The sequence below is a fragment of the Sinocyclocheilus rhinocerous genome, unplaced genomic scaffold (assembly GCF_001515625.1).
Source record: "Sinocyclocheilus rhinocerous isolate Xijiao unplaced genomic scaffold, SAMN03320098_v1.1 scaffold30, whole genome shotgun sequence".
Classification (NCBI taxonomy): domain Eukaryota; kingdom Metazoa; phylum Chordata; class Actinopteri; order Cypriniformes; family Cyprinidae; genus Sinocyclocheilus; species Sinocyclocheilus rhinocerous.
In genome coordinates, this window is record NW_015657838.1 from 1,301,596 (window position 1) to 1,309,236 (window position 7,641).

The following is a 7,641-nucleotide window of genomic DNA, read 5'->3' on the forward strand; positions in this document are numbered from 1 at the left end:
TTTTCATTTACCACACTAATACATAATATAATTCAATATAATACAATATATTATAACATAATATAATTTTCAGTCCAATTGACGAAACGCTCACCACCACCAATATGTTACCAATGTATCGTTAACTATAGCTAGCTATCATAGGTTTTGGTTGGAACTGCAGAATTTGGAAGAAAATGTGGATAATCTTGGAAATATCAGTTAAAATGAGAAATTTACATTTATTAGATGACCAGCAGGAAAACATTTAGTAGAATCCTAGATGATGCTAACAACAAAAGGCTATAACATGTTACGTGGCAGGGGGCAAATGCATATTGAACATGTAGGAAAGCAAATAACTCTGACCTGAAAATAGGGCTGCACGATAAATCGCATTCGATATTTAACGCGCATCTTGTCAGTAAAGCCAGTTCTTTAATCAGCATAAATCTCACCTGCGGGCTTTCACATAGAGCAGCATTAATTACACAGAGCCGTTGTTCACCGACAAGCTGCGCAAAACATGCGCAAAATATGATCGTGGTTTTGCGCAGCTTGTCAGTGAACAACGGCTCTGAAAACTATTAAAAGACAACAGTGTTCCACTGACACCACTTACAATCTATACAACATAAAAACCCACATGATCATCGATCAGGAACTGCAAGATGTAGTGACGGTCAATAAACCACATGTCTGAAACATTTATCTGACATGGTAGACAATACAGCCTGTATGTGTCATGTTTCATTTGAAAAATGAACTCCAACAGCAATCCAACAGCAACTACAGCCAGTGTTTTCATATGCAGATCATACGGTCTCTCCTCTGAGAGCCGGCCTGGAATCGGGGTATCTCAATAGCCACGTTAATGCAAGTGTTTTGATGTAGTTGATTTTAACTACAGTATTAATACTGTAAAAGCAAAGCCTCTAGTTTTTCAGATTTTCTTCTGTCTTTTGCATTCATTTGTATTTGTATTTTAGTAACTGCACTCCAAACTCAACATTATGTACCACAAACCTAGAAGTAATTAAAGCTTTACTGATTAACCAGATTTTCCATCTGACAGAGGATACAGACATCACCAAGCACACAAAGCACTAACAAACACTGCATCCAGTACTAATACCTAAAAATAAATAGCTGCATGCATCAGTACTTAAATTAATTTTATTTTAAATGCATTACCTTATTTATAGTCTCTTATAAGTCTGCAGTGTGTATAAGGGGTTGTGCTTTTAGCACAATGTAGGCTTTGTATCTGGTCTTGTTGCTCTGTTACAGCTAGTTTAAAACTGCATCCATAGTCTCTAGACACTATTTCCCATTATAGGCATTTTTTTTCCTACTCCAAAAAATGTCCCATTGTTCTTGTGACTTCATCTGAATTAAGTCCGTCACACTGCAAACACACAAGGAATGTGTTTTTTTTAGGAGCTCTTGTTACAAACACACATACATATGACATTGAGAACAGAAAAAATATATATTTAAATAAAAGACCAAGGAAAATTTTTTTTAATAATAATAATAATAATAATAATGTGGTATACATCTGGAACAGAATATTTATGTACAGATTTGCGCATTCTGTATATACAGCTGTATAAATAAAAATATGTAATTTATTTACATAACATACAATAATATATAACTCCAAAAATCATACGGAATTGATCAAAATTATTCAAATAGACCAGTATCTGTTAACTATTAAACACTTGTTTTCATTAATTGAAATAACCAAAATAAATACTAAATTTTTTTAAAAAGCAACAAAATTAAAAATGTTAAAAAAGGCAAATACAAATATGAAAACCTAAATGAATAAAAAGCACGTACAATTTAATTAAATTTAAAACTGAAAATATAAAATTCAAAATTATAAACTATTATAGTATTTATTAATAATACAGGAATGACAGTGAAATGGACAAACTAAACACTTCACCTACTCGCTGAAATGAAATCTGAGCGAGTATAGTTTTATTTTAAAGCCACCCTCAGTGTATAATAACTGGGTGTTTTAAATAATAATAATCTGAAAAAGGGACAATTATAGAATTTATAGAAACACACACACACACACACAGTATATCAAATTTTAAAAAGCCATTTCATCAAGCATTTTTTGCAATTATTTCTGGCTTTTATTATTATTATTATTATTATTATTATTATTATTATTATTATTATTATTATTATTATTATTATTATTATTATTATTATTATTATTATTATTATTATTATTATTATTATTATTATTATTATTATTATTATTATTCACTTTAATAGCAACGAAAAGGACCCATTCATTGCTAATAAAGTGAAATTACTGAACCCAACCATAGGCATTTGCATTTGAAGTCTTCATGTATAGAACTGGAAAAATAATTTCTACTTAACTAAGAAACGACAAACACAGACGTCTCATTTCAGAAGACATTATCACAACACTCCTTTCAAGATTTCAATAAGGGCCCCATATTTGGTCATCCTAAAAAAGGACATTTTCAGCATGCATCTACACACACAAACATAAGCATGCATCTGACAAGATCTGAAATCTGGAAGTCATTTAAAAAAAGAAATTATATTCATTTAAAACTTCCACCCCTACCACCCAACCAGCACATGTTCTCCCCAGTCTGCTCACCTGGTAGATAAACGGGTCTCGCATACCCCTGTAGATACCATCAGACTGCACTTCAGGGCTGCCTTGTGAGGTATTTAATTGAACTTCATGCATAGCAAATGAAGCGCCCGTGAACACAGGTTATGAAGCACATTGAACTCAACACTGCGTGTGTTTTGAACGCGAGCACAGGGTTTACAAGCAAAAGCACCCAGATGGTGTGCAGCCATCGCTGCAGAATCACACGCTCAAATCATTTCAGATCTCGTCTCTTTCTTAGGCTACATTGTGTCCACAGAGGCGACAGAACAACGTGGAGTAAATGACGGCGAGCATGAATGTAGCTCAATAAATACGATCATGCAAAACAAAATTAAATATATCCTGATAACATGTCCATAATATACTAATTGCCGTGATTTAAGGCTTATTGTATCATGCGTTCACAATTCGCTGCTAAAATGGAGTGGGGCGCACGGCTTACCTGAGAAATCAGCCCGCGTTCATTGTTCTGTTACAGGGTAATACATTCCTCTCGATCCTTTCCAGCCACTATTGTTTGCGTGCTTTGATAAAGAGAGAGCTGGAGGCGAGCTGCGGGATTGGTGTTGTTGCTCCGGCGGTAACGGAAGACCGTTTAGTCGATGTCTTTGAGTCCTCTGGCTCTCAGCGTGTTTTATCAGATGAGATTTTGTGGAGGAGGCGGAGCCTCGGAGCAGCTTCTTTAAACAGAGCGCTTGATTGACAGTTAGCGGCGCTCTAACCATCTCAGCCGCTCTATTGGATTAGCTAGGTTTCAGAGTGACGTACAGGACAATCGTACAAACGCATAGAGGGGCTCTAAGGTTGGTCTGGAGCTGCTATGACTATAGTAGCAGGTTTTGTTTTTGACCAGTTTGACTGGTCTTTTACTTTTTTTTTAATCATATGCATTTTTAAAATCATGTGTGAGGCCCCTTGTGAAAGAAAAAAAAAATTTAATTTTACTGAATGTGCATATATACTTGCAAATAATATTATTGAAATAAAAGGCCACTTGTGTGTACTTGAAGAGAGTATAGTGGGCTTCAAAAGCATTATGTTTTAATAATATTTTGTCATGATTTACGGACTTATTTTGATGTGTTACTAACCTAAAGCACAAGTAAAGTGCTTTTATTCATAATTTTATATATTGTAATTTTGTAATAATTTAAAGTAAATATTTTAAATGTGCTAAACTGCAACTCCTTCGTTACAAGTGTACAATTACAAATATATTCAAATTGACATACACAAAAGAATGACAATAAAGAATACTTTAACCATATTTTAAAGACAATAAAAGTAATTCTGAAAATATAAAGATGTGCTTAAGTCCTAAGCAGCTCAGAAAAGCACTCTAAAGTTAAACTGTATAACACTGTATAAAACTTCCACGCCTATCACCTTACCAGCACATATTTAAATAATACAATAACAGTAAGTACACTTTTTAAAAGTATGCTAAAGTGTGCTTCTATTTCACAAGGTGTATGACTGTGTAATTGTAGATTGCAATAGTAGAGTCTCTTCAAGCAATCCAATGCAGATCCAGTAGTGATCATTGCTGGGTAGAAATGCTGACAACCTGAAACAACATCACGGAGATTTGTGCCAAAGTACTCTTGTGTATTTGGTGGAATTTAATCATAGACACATTAAATTACTTGTTTGCTATTTCTTCATGTAAAATCAGAAATATTTCAAATACTTCCCTTGCAACAGCAAATAGTCTTTAAACGTGCCATAGAATGCAAAAATCACTTTTATAAGGTGGTTGAACACAGTTGTGTGGTCGCAGTGTGTGAAAACAACCAGCCTATGGTAAAAGTCCACCCACTCATTGTTTTATAATCCCAATAAATCATAAATAGTCTCTCCAAACAGTGGTTCCAGATTCCTCACTACTATGACGTCATACTAGGGAAAGTCCCTCCCATCTGTGACAATCTCTGCCCTATTAGCATAGACTCTCTGTGCGTTCCAAACGGGATATATCGCCCTCCGAAGGGCACTTTGGAGTGGAACACAGGGACAGCCCTGAGTGAGAAGCAGCAGTCCGCCATTACTGTTTTCTTACTGTAGCTGCTGGAAATACAATGTCAGCGCCAACGAGCCATTACAAGTGTCATGTGTTGGGATGCACCAACGAACATAGGAGTCTCCATAGTCCACTGAGGACACGGTGGTTAAATTTCATTTTCGAAGGAAATGTCCCAGAAAAAAAACGGGAAAATCCTATACGTTTGTGCTAATCATTTTATGCCGGACTGCCTCACAAACGAGGGTCAGTTCAGTGCTGGAGTTGTGCAAAGATTGCTTCTGAAAGAGGGATTGATACCAACGCTTTGTGTGCAAACGTCCAGACTCCAGACAAAGTAAGCATCATGCGTCATATTTTGTTTTCCAAAAGAGCAGAGCATGAGCTCTTGAAGCTCCGTCCTCTTCTGAAAAGGGAGGCGGGAGCACCGGCTCATTTGTATTTAAAGGGACAAACACAAAAACGGTGAGTTTTGACTCATACCCTAAAAGTGGCAATTTCAAAAAGCTATAAAAAATTATCTGTGGGGTATTTTGAGATAAGACTTCACATACACACTGGGGACATCAGAGAACAATTTAAAATATTGCATCAATGCATTCTATGGCACCTTTAAGCTGATTACTGTTCCACATAGGGGTGGGCGCTATACCGGTATGAACGTGACTACCGGTATTATGTTGTCCCATGATATGGATTTTGCCATAAGTGGATAACGTTATATATTCATGAATTCAAATTTTGCATTTATATTGTTTTGTTCAATTTGGTACCCTTTGCAAATGTTAACACATATGGCGATAAAGAGTCGAGGCTGAACGTTTTTGTCCTCTGTGTGCGTGCAACTACTACACAGGCATTAGTAATCAAACACATAGAGCATCGTAACAGACCAAATTAATAGAGCAGAAATCGCCTACTCCAGTGGTTCCCAAACTGAGGGATCGTTTACAGTCAGCAGATTATTTTGCAAAATAAACCTCTGCAGGGTGATAAAGACTACACTGCGTAATTTTCCAGCTTATCATGCGGCCACTTGCGTGATAAGTAAATAACTGAGCTCAAAATATTAATTTGACATATTTTAATGACCTCAACATGACTCTCAGTACCCGCTTGAGCGCTCCGTTATCAGTTGTAGCAGTTGTGGTTGTATCAATAACAGATCACAAGATGGCGTGACTGAAGAATCAGAGTTGTATTGCAGGGAGCCATGTAGAAATATAAATGAACGATGTGTGGTTCTGCTCTGAGCATGAAAGTTACAAGTTTGTGAAAGGACTTCCAGTGCCAGGTAAACGCAATAAACTGATGCCCCGTTCTATTTCTGACGAACTCCAGCACTCTAACACAAAGGACCATTTAAAATATTCATAAGAGAATCGTGAAAAAATAGTTTCCTCCAAAATATTAAGCAGCAGAACAGTTTTCAACATTGATAATATTGAGAAGTGTTTCTAGAGCATCAAATCAGCATATTAGAATGATTTCTGAAGGATCATGTGACACTGAAGACTGGAGTAATGTTGCTGAAAATTCAGCTTTGATCACGGGAATACAGTAGCCTATATGTTAAAACATTCAAATAGATAATTTCAATTGACAATATTTCACAATATTACAGTGTTTACTGTATTTTTTAATAAATAAATGTAGCCTTAGTGAGCATAAGAGAATTACCAAAAAAAAAAGAGGGGATGGGGGCCTTAAAAATATTTTTCATTACAAAAGGGGGGCCTGGCAGAAAAAGTTTGGGAGCCAACCACTGGCCTACTCAAACACAATATTTAATTTAATTTAATTCATACAGGCCTACCTCATGTTGCACGTTTGCACTTTTTGACAAAAAAAAAATGGCACAATAAAAATAAGAATTTTCAGGTCTATGTCCAATCCCTCACTTTTTTATATAAGGTTAAAATATTTGCCTGTAATTTTTTTTTCTCATATCGCAATATAATATCGATATCGCCTGGACAGTGTAAAATATTCCATATTCTTATATACATTTAAGGCGAGACTAGAAAGCAGCAAATTATATTATAGTTCATAGCACTTGTTTTATTAGGTCATGCCCATTTACAAAGCCTTGAAATTTGCAATATTCTGCAATCCTGCAATGCATGTGTTCAAAATCTGCTGTGTCATCTGAACTAACATTTTTCATATATAAAAAGAAAAACATGCTGGTATGATATGGGAAGAAGCTTCTGCTGTATGATTTGATGCACATTCTAACCTCCCCTATAGTGAAAACAGTCTGCCTCGTAATTGTTTCATTACTAAATGTCAATAAGTAAATGTCTTGCCAATCTGTGGTTATTCAGTCATTTGTGTGCCATTACAATTGATTGCTTAATTGGCAGCACAATTACACTGATGCAGTGAAATTCCAGCTATGACTGCATGTGTTATTTGATTGGAAAGGTCATCAGTGGAGAGAGGCCTAGATGACAATGCTCACCACGCTGTTAGTGTTGATGATGGAGGGAGAGAGTGTACAATTGCTCCTCCAGGGTGATGAGAAAATTGAACCATTTGTTTGACATTGTCTTTGAACACCTGTGTGGAGTAAAAAAATGTTTCCTTGTTTCCTTTGCCCTAGTTGCTAGTTTCTTGTCATGATTACCTATTGTTCTTACCTGTGTCCAGGGTCGCATTAAGATCTCACTGGGCCCTTGGGCTATGATTTACTGCATGGCCCCCATTACAATAATGATATATATTTAGCTTTAAATAGGATTTTTATCCTATCAAAAATTTTGATGCACTGAAATTTTATAATTCTTGTTACCAATACCAATATCACAAAAAAAAAATACTAGCTCAAGTAAAACCAAGCTTACTGAACAAGTAAACAGTCACAAATTATAATAGCACAAAGATACATACGAAATCAACCTACTTGAAAAACTTTAAAAAATGAATAAGAAATATTATATTGTATAAAGTAAATGTA

General features: G+C 35.5%; 1 protein-coding gene across 2 annotated transcripts in view; it reads right to left on the reverse strand.

The window, feature by feature from the left end:
* LOC107721598 (beta-galactoside alpha-2,6-sialyltransferase 2) overlaps positions 1-3,348 on the reverse strand; it is a 72,094-nt gene extending 68,746 nt beyond the window's left edge. For both annotated transcript variants that reach the window (XM_016529695.1, XM_016529696.1), the window contains exon 1: positions 3,105-3,348. The gene's annotated coding sequence lies outside the window, so the exon portion shown is untranslated. The remainder of the gene's footprint in view (positions 1-3,104) is intronic.
* Positions 3,349-7,641: the final 4,293 nt, after the last annotated feature.